The 13381-nt window shown below is 36.5% G+C and overlaps 1 protein-coding gene across 5 annotated transcripts in view; it reads left to right on the forward strand.

Annotated features, from left to right (window-relative positions):
* The window catches only part of LOC126759040 (Ca(2+)/calmodulin-responsive adenylate cyclase), a 154761-nt gene that overhangs the window by 1537 nt on the left and 139843 nt on the right, over window positions 1-13381 (forward strand). For all 5 annotated transcript variants that reach the window (XM_050473594.1, XM_050473598.1, XM_050473597.1 and 2 more), the window contains exon 2: window positions 5756-6281. The gene's annotated coding sequence lies outside the window, so the exon portion shown is untranslated. The remainder of the gene's footprint in view (window positions 1-5755; window positions 6282-13381) is intronic.

A 13381-nucleotide genomic window follows, 5' to 3' on the forward strand; every position in this document is an offset into this window, starting at 1 on the left:
TCCGGGATTGCACCGTTGCCTTGGTCAACTATTCGTGCCAAATTTTTTGAAGATATATTTTCAAATAAAAGAGTTTTCCCTACAAGTGCTTGATTCCGATAATTCTGTTTATATGACAGCTATATGCTATAGTGGTCTAATCTGAACAAAATATTCGGGAATTGTACCGTTGTCTTGGAAAACTATTTCTGCCAATTTTTTTTTTAAATATCTCATCAAATAAAAAAGTTATACCTACAAGAGCTTGCTTGATTTTGATCGTTCAATTTATATGGCAGCTATATGATGTAGTGGTCCGATCTGAACAAATTCTTCAAAGATTGTACCGTTGCTTTGAACAGTTAACCTTATCACATATCCTGAAGATAACTCGTCAAATGAAAAAGTTTCCCACACAAGAACTTGATTCCGATCTTTCAGTTTGTATGGCAGCTATGTATATACTAGGGTACAACTAGAAAGGCAACTTCTTGGGAGAATAGGCTTGTGAAAGATTTCAGTTCAATATCTCAAAAACTGAGGTTTTATTTCACATATGTATATACAAACAGACGGACATGGCTAAATTTACTCAGCTCGTCACGGTCATCGTGTATATACTTATATTTTTTTTCTGGAACCACCGACGTTTTATTCTGGGTATTACAAGTTTTGTGTTTACCATGTGAAGGGTATAACAAGCTAAATGTTGTAAATAACTATTATAAAAACACTAAAGTAAAAATGTACAAAAATGCACCGCCACTCGCGTCTACAACAAAAGTCGCACTAAAATAAAAATGCGAACAGAAAACATAAAAACAAACATAAAACACATTAAACAAACTACAAGCGTACGCTCAAAAATTAATTAAGCCGCTTATGCAGCAATGAAACAACACAACAACAACAAAACCCATAACAATAAAATAGCTTTTATTTTTATTTTGTTTATTTCTGTGCATGTGGAGTTCTTGGAATCAGCGTAATCAAAAAAAAAGAAACATTCTAACAAAGTCGGTTTTTAGTTTACAAAAACGTGTATCTGCAGCTTGGCGCTTACAAAGACCCCGTGTAAGTGCGATACGTTTATTGTTTGTGTGTGCTCGCTCAATGCTCGTACGTGGCCATCGACATTTAGAACATTCCTGTTGTGGGCTTCTTCTTATGTCCCCACACACAGCCACACACACGTTACGCTTTGCTCTTGAGGAGTAACCGCGTTTGTTTGTTTGCGTCGAAGCTCGCTGGAGACACAGAAGCAGCAGACAAACAGATAAACGATCAAACAAACAGATAGTCTATTGAAAAACGGCAGGGGGACCGTTTGCGAACTTTCGTAATGCATAGGCAAACAGTGCGACGGAATGCGGTTGGGGTGCAGTGAATGCATAAAATTCATGAGCTTCTGGTAGCCTGTTGTCAGAAACCATATATGTATATTTGTTCTGATTTTTCTAAAGGTTCTCTTAGTTGTTGTAATTTTAGCGGTAGAATTCTGCCGAGTTGACAGTTCTTGAACAGATAAAAAATCCGGGTCTGTTCCGGTTACGTAGACCCGACTGTCGTGGAAACACACATTTATATGAAAGTCCTTAAAACAATAATTTTGGTTGTTCAAGTCGTTGTTATTTTGAGTTCTACTACCGCCTCCAACATTTAAATTTTTACAACATAAAATTTTGTCCCTTGTCTGTATTTCTTATCGACTTTAGAGTGTTTTCTTTCTTAGTTGCGTACCATAGCCAGGTATTTGCGTGATTATTGCATAAATATTTCAATATAAATCTATAAAACTAATTATTTTAGACTTTATTGGGGGTTTTTCGAGATGTCTCGTTTTTAAAGCACTTTTTTTGACGTTATCCTAAATTTCGATATTTGTAAGCGTTATTAGTGATCTGAAATGTTTTCTGAGATGGGTATTCTCCACTTCAGAGCTTGAGGAGCTGCCAAATAGAATAGGGTTATACAACTATGTACAAAATCTTTTTCGAATATTCAGTATACATATATTAAGAAGTAATAGTAGACTTAGCCGATTTTCTTCTCCTATTCATACATTTCATACGACTAGAGGAATCTACAAGTCTTCACCTATCTCTGAAAGACTAATTGATTCCATTAGAAGCTTTCTCATGACAGAAATTTATTCAGATGTTTTGTAATTGTCTGCCGAGGAATAAACCCTATTAGAAAACCTCGTTTTGTGTTACACGAAAACTGAGTTCTAACCAAGGTCGTGACAAAAAAACAAAAATACCCAAATTTAGCCACTACACCATTGGGTTAAAGGGCATGCAATTTTAAATTATTTTCTTTGTAAAGTAATTCTTTTAGTGATTTGAAGAACATTGTTATTGAGGGCGCTAAGGATAGTTCCCTCACATAATAGAAGTGCAAATTTAGGAAGTTTTTGCTATTTTCGTCTTAAAATTCGTAAGTCTACCCAAGTTCACTTGATCTTTGTCTATATAGGAATGACCTAACCTTAAAAAGAATGATCGATTGTTTTGACAACTTTTGCTTATGTCAGAAGCACAGTGAGTGCATCCGATATTATTTCCCAAAAATTAATTTTATTAATAGCAAAAAATTTTTTGAAATGGAAATTTAAAAACAAAATTGTTTTCCAAGAAAACGACTTTTGAATATAGTTTAATTTGCTTATAGGCATAAAGCATTTGAAAAAATAAGCCTAAAAACAGAAGCAGTAATAACAAAAGTGATCGGCTGAAAACGTAGTATTTGTCGAACGAGCGAGTGTCATAATATAAAAACGAAGTACCAAAAAATTCCTGAAGTATAATTTTCAACGCTGGTGTATAATTTTAAGGAATTATAATTTTTAGAAATTATAATTTTTAGAAATCATGAATATACATTTTTTTGCAAAGAAAACTCATGCAATTGACCCACAGTGCAATTGCTGCTCCTCATAACCAAATGTTACTCATCAAGCGAACATCTTCAACGGATTGTCGTGCTATATATTCTCCATTTACTTCCTTTTACTGCTGCTTATTGCTTTTGTTGTCGGCTTTGTTTTGTTGTCATTCACACAATCGTCTGTATGTACATATATACATATGTACATATGTACTCGTATGTATGAGTTTGCCTGGCTTCTGCAAAGTTTTATTACGACGGTACAAGCAACTTAACCACATACATACATACATATAGATCTACTTACTTTGTACCTTTTACACAAAAAAACTTATTGACAGACATACATACATACATTCGTACAAATGTACCACCCCACGTACATATGTGCTCGAAAATATTTATTTATACTCGTATTTGTACAAATGCTGGTTGGTACCTTAGCGCGCTGCCTTTCTTGCTTTTTTGTGCCTTTTTGGCTTTTCGATGTTGCGCATTTCACGTTTTCTGCACTTGTGTGTATTTGAACTGCTCCACCTTACCCCTTGGCACAGCTGTTGCCATGAAGTTTTTTGTTTTCTGTGTTTTTTTGGCCATCAGCGGTAGTCCATTAGTTGTTGTTGTTGTTGTCGTTGTCGTTGTCCGCTCTAAACGATTCGCTGGCTGGCTATTTATGGCTGATTGTAAGCTTGTCGGACTCTCGACATGTTCTTCTTTCCACTATCTGCCACTTTAGATACATACATATATATGTACATATATGTTTATGTATGTACATCCACTCAATTATGCTTTCCGCTCAGCGCCATTTCCGACCTTTTCGCTATTACGTGAAATTTTACGCATTCTCACGGTTCCTTCCAGCCAAGCGAATATTCACGATTCCAATTTGTGTGTGTTTGTCCAAACAGAAAAGGCTTGGCTCATACGATGTCGCTTTGGTGGGCCTCAACGTGCTTGATGGTCGCAAGATAATAATAATAATAATAACTAAGTGGCGCTTAAGTTCTTCATGAGAGTTTAACCAGGTTTCGTCTACAAATTCGGTGTTTCGTGACAGCTGTTGGTCTCTAAAAGCTTCAAGGTGACTAAAATGTGTGAAAACAGTCAATCAAAGCGCGGATTTTATTTGAAAAATCATCTTCTTCTTTACTGGCGTAGACACCGCTTACACGATTATAGCCGAGTTAACAACAGCGCGCCATTCGATTCTTCTTTTCGCTACGTGGCGCCAATTGGAGACTCCAAGCGAAGCCAGGTCCTTCTCCACCTGGTCTTTCCAACGGATTGGAGGTCTTCCTCTTCTTCCCCCGGCGAGTACTGCGTCGTATACTTTCAGAGCTGGCGTGTTTTCGTCCATTCGGACAACATGACCTAACCAGCGTAGCCCCTGTCTTTTAATTCGCTGAACTATGTCAATGCCCTCGTATATCTCAAACAGCTCATCGTTCCATCGAATGCGATATTCGCCGTGACCAACGCGCAATGGACCATAAATCTTTCGCAGAACCTTTCTTTCCAAAACTCGTAACGTCGACTCATCAGATGTTGTCATTGTCCATTCCTCTACACCATATAGTACGACAGGAAGAATGAGTGACTTATAGAGTTTGGTTTTTGTTCGTCGAGAAAGGACTTTACTTCTCAATTGCCTACTTAGTCCGAAGTAGCTTGAAAAATCGTGCTCTACAGTTTTTTACCTTGCCTAGCAGGTGATATGAACCTAGATCCAACATTTCACAAATCTTTTGTTGCCATAACCTTAAAGTTCCTTAAAAAGTTTGCTAAAATTTATACGAAAAAGTCTGGGACCAACCATTCAACAGTCTTTTGTTGCCATAACCTTAAAGTTCCTTAAAGAGTTTGCTAAAATTTATACGAAAAAGTCTAGGACCAACCATTCATAGCAGAAACCTTAATGTCTGCGTGAATCTTATTCGAAAAATCAGGTTCCACAATTTCGAAATATTGCTGACCTCGAATACGCACCAAAAACCAAAGATTTAGCAGTCACGCACCCACCTTACATCCGTACCACGTGCACCTGCCGCTCATACCGCCGAAAACATCAAACTAGCATACAATTTTGACAATTCTAAGCGATTGCCAGTTGAGCATTTGCCCGACTCCCAAAGGTTAACGCCAAGTTGAGGCAATTCCCATAATGCACATGCCCCAAACTGGCTGCGATTCTATCGACCGTAACTCCATGCTTATTTGGTTGATTTATATTTGTTGTTGTTTTTCGGATTTTTCATATAAATGTGCGGAATATCTGCTTTGCAGCTGAAGAAAAGCGACAGCAACAACAACTCGAGCGTCTGTAACCGGCTTCCCAGACATATGCTCGCTGCTACTCGCTGCATACTGCTTAGCGGCCACATAACATACATATTTACATATAAATTTACATTTACCGGTATCCCAGCGTATCTTTTAGATACATCGCTGATGACATTTTAACAATTTACTTATGCTTTATTTGATTACTTTTTATTCACAATTTCAAACGTACGTTGCACACACTTATAAGCATATGTATGCATGTGTGTGCGTTTGTATGTGTAAAATATATGTATGTATATATGTAAAGCACGAAGTCAATTCGTCTTTTGCAAGCTCAACATTTTGTGCATGGCATATGTCTGTCCGTCGCTGATGTCTGCACGTTGCAAATACACAAATATACTATACACACACATATTTACATACATATATAATATATAGAGTATATAATATATACTATATGTGTCTATGTCTCCGTATTTGTTATGTGTCTGCCATCTTTGCAGCTTCTCACGTTTTGTTTTCCTGTCGACAAACACACAAACATCTTTCTCGTACTTCTTCTTCTTCTTTTCATTTTTCTTTCTCACTCACTTTACAGCTCCACAAACGACTCTGTTGAAAGTGCAATCGTAAAATACTAGTAATAATAAGGAGCTTCACTTCTAGCAAAATATAGAAAAATAACGAAAATCGTCGAATTGTGTAAAAAAATAGTATATACCAACATACACACATATGTATATATATGTATTTGTGTTAATAAAAAGTGTAAAAAAGTAGAGTAAATAAATCACAACAAAAAGTCTATGTAAATGAGTGATGTGAAGTAAACAAAATTGAAATTTACAACAACATACAACAAAACGAAAACAACAACAACATTAAATAATCGCAACAACAACATAAAAAATTACAATAACAACACAAAATAATCACAACAACATTTGAGTGCTTGAGAAAATTGATACAGAATTGTTGTCTGATAGTCGCAGTGCACATACATACATACAAACATCACAGCCCGACTGCGAGTTGCACTCGTTGCGCTGCTTCGTCTGCTACAAATTGAATTTTGTCTCCTCGGCGACGCTGTTGCATAGATTTCCGGCAGCGTTTTGTGAAAGGTAAGTGATAAAATAATCATAAATCTTTGCAAGTTTTTTAGTGTCTCAAGCACCAACTAGCATAAACAGATGGGTCTATATATAGTGCACATACATATGTATAAGTATGTGTGTGAAAAATAAAGTGAATAGTGACTGATTGTCGTGTCGTTATCAAAAAGCTGCGCACTTGAGAGAGATTATTTTTATTCATAATAATATCAGTATACAAATGTGAAGTGAATTATATATGATTTTGAACGGCGAATCATAAATTACACGCTGCCAAAAAGTGGGGTTATTGTGTAGGGGGTGAAATAATCAATTTCGTTTTATTGCTTGCTATAAAAGTTAAACTTCGAAATCGAGCAAAACAAGAAAAAATGGTTATTTGGACAGGAACTACGCAAATTAAAATAGATTTTCATACAATAACTTTATTTTGCTGGATCAATTTGTATGGCAGCTATATGCTATAGTTGTTCTATCTGTATAAAACCTTCAGAGATAGCACCATTGCATTAAACAATAATTCGAGTTCAATTTCGTGAAGATAATTCGATGAATAAAAAAGTTTTTCATACAATAACTTGATGCCGATCGTTCAGTTTGTATGGCAGCTACTGCCGAAATCGGCAGTTCCGACAAATGAGTAGCTTGCTGAAGAGAAAATGACGTTTGCAAAATTTCAAAACGATATCTTAAAACCTAAGGGACTAATTCGTATATATGCAGATAGATGGACAGACAGACAGACGGACATGGTTAAATCGACTCAGCTCAACATACTGTTCAGGGTGTAATAATGTTGGCTCCTTGTTCGAATCTCATTTTCGCACCGATAACACAAACATACTGACACTTAAACCGCAATAACTTCACTTCCAAACGATGACATGTCATGAAACCAGGGAGAGCTAGATTCAAAAAGTCCTGTTTACTGTTGGAACATGCCTTGTATGCTACAGTGATCCAATATCAGCGGTTCCGACAAATGAACAGCTTCTTGGTGAGAAAAAAAATGTGCAAAATTCAAGATCGATATCTCAAAAATTGAGCGACTAGTTAGCGTATTGCCTTTAACAACCGCTCCGTTAGTTCTACTTTCTCCATAATGGGTAAGGAACCGAAGCAAATGGGTCTGGGAGTGAACGAGGGCAAGACGAAATATCTCCTGTCATCAAACAAGCAGTTGTCGCACTCGCGATTTGGCTCCCACAGTCATAACTTCGAAGTTGTAGATAATTTCGTCTATCTTTGAACCACATTAACACCAACAACAATGTCAGCCTCGAAATCCAACGCAGAAGAATTCTTGCCAACAGTGATTGCTTCGGACTAAGTGGACAAATGAGAAGCAAAGTCCTATCTCGACGAACAAAGACCAAACTCTATAGTCATTCATTATTCACGTCCTGTTATATGACGCAAAGATCCATGACTTCGAGTCACTTTCACATATGTTCAAATTTTCATGGCACACTTCTACTCGCCGCAATTTCTGGTCAGCAGTGTGCACTTTTGGGACCGTCTTCGCGCACACCTTGCGCATGTTGAAGTGCTCCGTCACAATGTCTTGAACCACAGCTTTTGATAAATTTAACATCTGGGTAATTAAACGAATACTTAGTCGACGGTCTGAGTTCAAAACTTTGCGCACACGAGTCACACTGTCGGCAGGTCTCCCAACACGGTCTTCATAGGCGACCTCTTCCCGGTCCTCCAAAAAGGCCTGGTGCCACCGAAACATACCACTTCTTGCTAAAGCAACATCTGGTTAAGCCTGATTGATCATATTAAACGTCTCTGTCGCAGATTTATCGAGTTTCACACAGAATTTAATGGCGTACTTTTGATCTAACGAAAGCTGCATTTTTCGGCTTGCACCACTCACAGAAACACGTCGTGCGAAAATGTTTGTCCTAACTCTCCAGGTGCTCGGAGACAATTGACCCAGCCGCTCTACCGAATCCAGTCGGTCCGAAGTACAGTCGCGGCGGAAGAAAACCAGTCCTATTACTTTCCGGACAACCCCTGTATCGCGCTTTGAGCATTGGCAACGCCAAATTTCCAATTGGCGCCAAACAGGGAAAAGGAAGAGTGACTGCCTCGCTGTTGTAACCTCGGCAATAACCACGTAAGCGTTTTGATATTGGTCGGAAACTAAGGAAACTCCAAAATCCGATTTTAAAGTCTTCGTTTGAAAGCAACGTAAAAAATTCAGGAAATGTTTCAGTTTATCCTGTACCTGAGTTTTGTGCAAGATAAGAACGAGAAATCTCGGTTTTAACTTCTCTATAAATGCATTATTTTTTCTGTCGTAATATTACTTGAAAAGAAGGTTGAATACCATATTATATTTTACACACTCAGTATTCTCTGCTTAATCCTATCAAAGACCTGCAACTTACTTTCACTTGTCAAAACGTGCCATTAATTTCCAAAGAAAACTTCCAATAGTTCCTGTTGCTTCAGCAATAACTCAATTTGATCCACCAAATGAGACCATAAAAGCGCCCGTTTAGCACACATAAATGAATTTCGATATGACGCAACCTTACGCAAAACGCAGCGACCCAAAGCCAATGCGAAACAAGAGCTCAGCTGTGACAGCGTGACTGGGGTAAAGTAACCCCAATGTGAATTCGACAAAAACAGCTGCGACTTCGCGAAAGTTCGTAGTAAAACGTAGTAAACGTAATGGGTAGTGAACCACTTGCAAATCGTATTTAGATTATTGTGCACTTTTTTGCACAAGTTTGAGCTTGAAGGGTAACCAAAAACATGTTGAAGCCACTATGTAAGGTTAGTGGTTAGAAAAGTTTAAAAGCAACAGGGTAATTTGCTCATTAAGGGTGCACAAGCGCTTACCCTTATTTTTCGTGTGACTGCGAATTAGTTTTATGCTTTTGTTAAAAAGGGCCTGAGCAGTTTGCTGGTCTTTTGAGCAACCCTCTGTAGCTATCAGCAATGAAGGGTTGTTATGGGCTTGAAAAAAGTTCGTAAAACCTTCGAAAAATCGAACAATTGTGCTTTTTTCGTGAGACCGATAGAGTTTTGATTAGCGTTTAAAATGCTATTAATTTCGTCTGAGTCAAAATAGGGAACTCTCAATTAGATATTTTGTTGTAAACAGTTATTTATTAAATGCATATATCTGTTTCGTAAATAGTTAGGTTAGGTCAGGCAACTTGAGGATAGCGCTACCCTGAATATGAACAGCATAGTTGGGATAATAGTTAAAGTGTTCACGAATCATTCTGTTCTCTTAAGCAAGTGCATTTCATTTTAGCTACATTGTCTTGTCTTCTCGATAATTTTTATATATCTCACAACTGAATCTGAAGACCATTGACGAGCCCATGAAGATAAATTGTACCTGTATTGTAGTTGAAATTTTATAAATAAAGAAGTAAGGTGACAGCTGCCAATCTCGTCTAAACACGAGTCCATTCCAATTCAGACCAATTCTAACGGAATACGGAAGAAAGTTTTACATTTCCTTTGCTGGTTCTGTAAGTTTTAAGATCGGTTCGTATTTTTTGCTTTTCGCTAGCCGCGCTTCTGTTTGAAACTTTGATATTTTTTAAGGCCGTTTTTCAAATGCAAGTCAGTTAAGTTTTTGTTAACTTAACCAAGACTCTCTTTTTTTGATAAACAACCTTTTTTAACCAGAACTTAACTAAAAGATGGCTGCTAACCAAATTTGAGAAAACGGCCCTTAGAGTGTATAATGTATGTATGATTTCAGAACTCCTATAAGACAGATGAGCTCGAGAGCCTGTAAAAAACATTACAAGATTATAACACAGCGCAATTTTCAGCTGTTGCAAGTTAAAAACTTGATTTATTAGACTAAGCTAAATGTTCCCACTTTAAGCAAAAATTTGCGAAAATATTTTTCGTGAAATGAAATGAGCGGATTTAACGTCTTCGTTAAACTTGGAACTGGCACTCAAGGTTAAGTGAGGTAATCAGTAATATAACGGTTTACTAGTGAGTTTTTGTTTGTTATTGTTGATTGATCTAAGAGACCACAAGTATTTCTCTTCATATAGGATGCAGTTCCAAAACTCTAAGTCGGGGTTTCAGGGAAGGTTTTCAAAAACGGAAACGAAAGGAAAATACTTTAAACGTTACATGGGTTTCCACAGGTAAAAAACCGCCTATTCTCAACAATTTTTTTCTCATATAACAAATGAAATATTTTATTAGAGTTTTTTATTATTACAAACATACACTATTAGCAAAGAAATTTTGATATTTTTGAAAAAAAAAATATTTTAAACTCGGCCATTGCAACGCCATTTCTGAGACCCCTCGGAAATAAAATGCACCCGCGTTGGCAGGATAACTCCTTACAGGATCATCTAAAATGAAAAATACGTGTTTTAGTTAAAATCTTAACTTGGAACTTGAAAGAAGGGAAGAAGCAGAAAATTAGATTTTTACAAAAAAATTAAAATTTTACGTCTTTTTTATTCAAATAGTTGTAATCGAAAAAAACACTCCTTCTTTCAAGTCTTTAAGAATTGTATCTCAAATACGTGTGTAAAATTTCATGAAGATCGGTTGAGTAGTTCTCGAGAAATCTTGCCAACCGACTTCAAAAACTCTGTTTCGAGAAAAACGTGTTTAAAGACGGCGCACTTAGCCTAGCTAACCTCGAGCGCACAAGTTCTCAAGACTGTAGCTCCGAAACTATCAATCGGATCAACTTGGAAATTTTGAAGAATATTCTAGAAGTGTTGTAGAATTTAATAAGATAATAAAAAAAATCGATTTTTTGAACCCGTAAACCCATGTAACCCCTTAAGGTCTTGCTCTGTTATTTTATTGATTATTTTTTATAATATCCTCTCGAAATTTGGCATAGATTGTTCTCCGAGGCAATGTCACAATCTCTGAATAAATTGTTCAGATCGAACCACTATAATACATACATATGTACATAGCTGCCAAACTGAACGATTAAAATCAATATAAAGGTATTCTTATACCCTTTTATATAAGTATATAAAATATATAAAAAATGCACATGTAAAGGGTATTATGCCCTCGGTAGTCAAGGTTGTTGTTCTTCTTTTTTACAAAAATTTTCCTCCTTGAAAATTACACAAATTTTGAATAGTATATACTTCAAAAGGAGGTCTGAGAGTATGCAAGTGTACTCCTATATATTTATATACACTTTTTTATGCAAACTGTTCTCTTATACATATAAATATACATACTTAGGTACATATGAAAGTACGTACTGTATACACTTAGATACATATGTAAATACCTACCTAAACATATGTTGTACATACTATATTTTACTGCCTTTCCTTCCTCCATTGCAAAGTTATGTTCCTTCCTGCCAATAATGCAGATTGTTTTATTGTTTTTTCTGTCCAAAACATGAAGGACTGGTAAAAAGTGCGCTCTTCACAAATATTTAAAAGGCAGCGGAAGTAACTAAAACCACAGCCATTTTGCCAACACAACAAAAACAACAACGAGTGCCTTAGCCTACGCCATTTAGTAGTTTGCTAGTGTACCGTTTTTCCACACAATGCATCCTTTATTGTTTATTCAGGCCACTGGCAAAGTGGCGAACTTGAAAAATCTTCTGCCTCGGCCATTACCGTTCGTTATCGGCAGGCGCAAAAATCGATAAAACAGCAACAGCAGCCGGCTGGCTGGGCCATTCGGGAAACTATGAGTGCCTATGTAGCTCAATACATACATATGTATGTATGTATGTATGTATTACTCTGTATAAAGCCCCATATGTGCTCATGAAATATGTACAAATAATCGCTTGAATTGATCGTTCGAAATATGCCTTATTGTTTTATTTTATTTATAGTATTATTTGTGCTTTTTGTCCAAAAAATCGCTGATAATTATTCTGCGATAGAGTTTCGGTTATAAAATAAAGCGGCTTTGTTATATTCAATTTCCTATTCGGAATAGCAGGAGGTAATGCTGTGAAATATGGGTCCCCATTTGGGTTATGTAATCATGGAAGAATGTTGTGTACTTTATATACAAATGCATTAAGCTCAGTGTTTATTGCCCTCAAATGTGGAGTCATTGACAGACTTTTATATTTATAAAGACTTGAAATGCTTGGATGTTGTTTATCTGTGAATGCTGTCACTCGAAATTTATTTTAAAATTCTTACTAGACAGTAGATTTATATCAAAGGTTATACTTGTTTGACAGTATAACTTCCCTATTTGCTCGAACGTTATCATAAACGTCTTGACAGTTTTCAAATAATTACATTTTAGGGTCTGTTCGATATTTCAGATTCCACGTCAGGAGTTATCTGAAAACAAAACAAAATATTAAAAATATTCTCGAATGGCTGTTGGATTTTTAGGGATTTTATGGAGTTGTCTGTCATTTTAATTATTTTTCAGTCGATTTCATATGCCCAATCTTTACGCTTATGTGACTACAAAAGATCGCTTAGAGGAATAACTATTATGAAATTATTTAGAAATCTGAAGATAAAGCGGACTTTTAACCTTTTCGACCTATGTAACTCGCCTGCGTTTACTCAAAATGTCAAAATTCTGTGGAAGAAGGTGAAGTGGAAATACATAGACACTTGTTCCTTCATTGTACAGCTTTTGGAAAACTGAGTTTGAAACATCTCGGCAGTCATACCTTTGGGAAACCAGGAAACATAATCAAAACTGACATTAGATACCTCTACAAATTTGTGATCGGCTCCAAGAGGTTTGTCGATTTATGAGGGTGTTTATTATCAATTTTGTAGTACTTTTAAATACCATAACGGACCAGCGATAGAAGCGATCCAAGTGATCCGTTCCACGACAGTCGGGTCTACGTAATCGGAATGGACCCGGATTTTTATCCGGCCAAGGTCAACCCGACAGAATTGTGCCGCTACAACAACAACAACGTTAAAGTGAGATCCCTTTCAGAATCGGCTATTTAATCTAACCTAACCTAACCTACTTATAACCAAAAAGTGTTATTTTCTGCAGAAATACAACCCTGATAGACTTGCCATACGATGAACGTCTACTTCTGCCGCCAACTGTTTCTGCATTTTGGATTTTTTTTAACAATAATCATAAGTATAAGCATCCTTCTTAGT

The sequence above is a fragment of the Bactrocera neohumeralis genome, chromosome 5 (assembly GCF_024586455.1).
Source record: "Bactrocera neohumeralis isolate Rockhampton chromosome 5, APGP_CSIRO_Bneo_wtdbg2-racon-allhic-juicebox.fasta_v2, whole genome shotgun sequence".
Taxonomy (NCBI): domain Eukaryota; kingdom Metazoa; phylum Arthropoda; class Insecta; order Diptera; family Tephritidae; genus Bactrocera; species Bactrocera neohumeralis.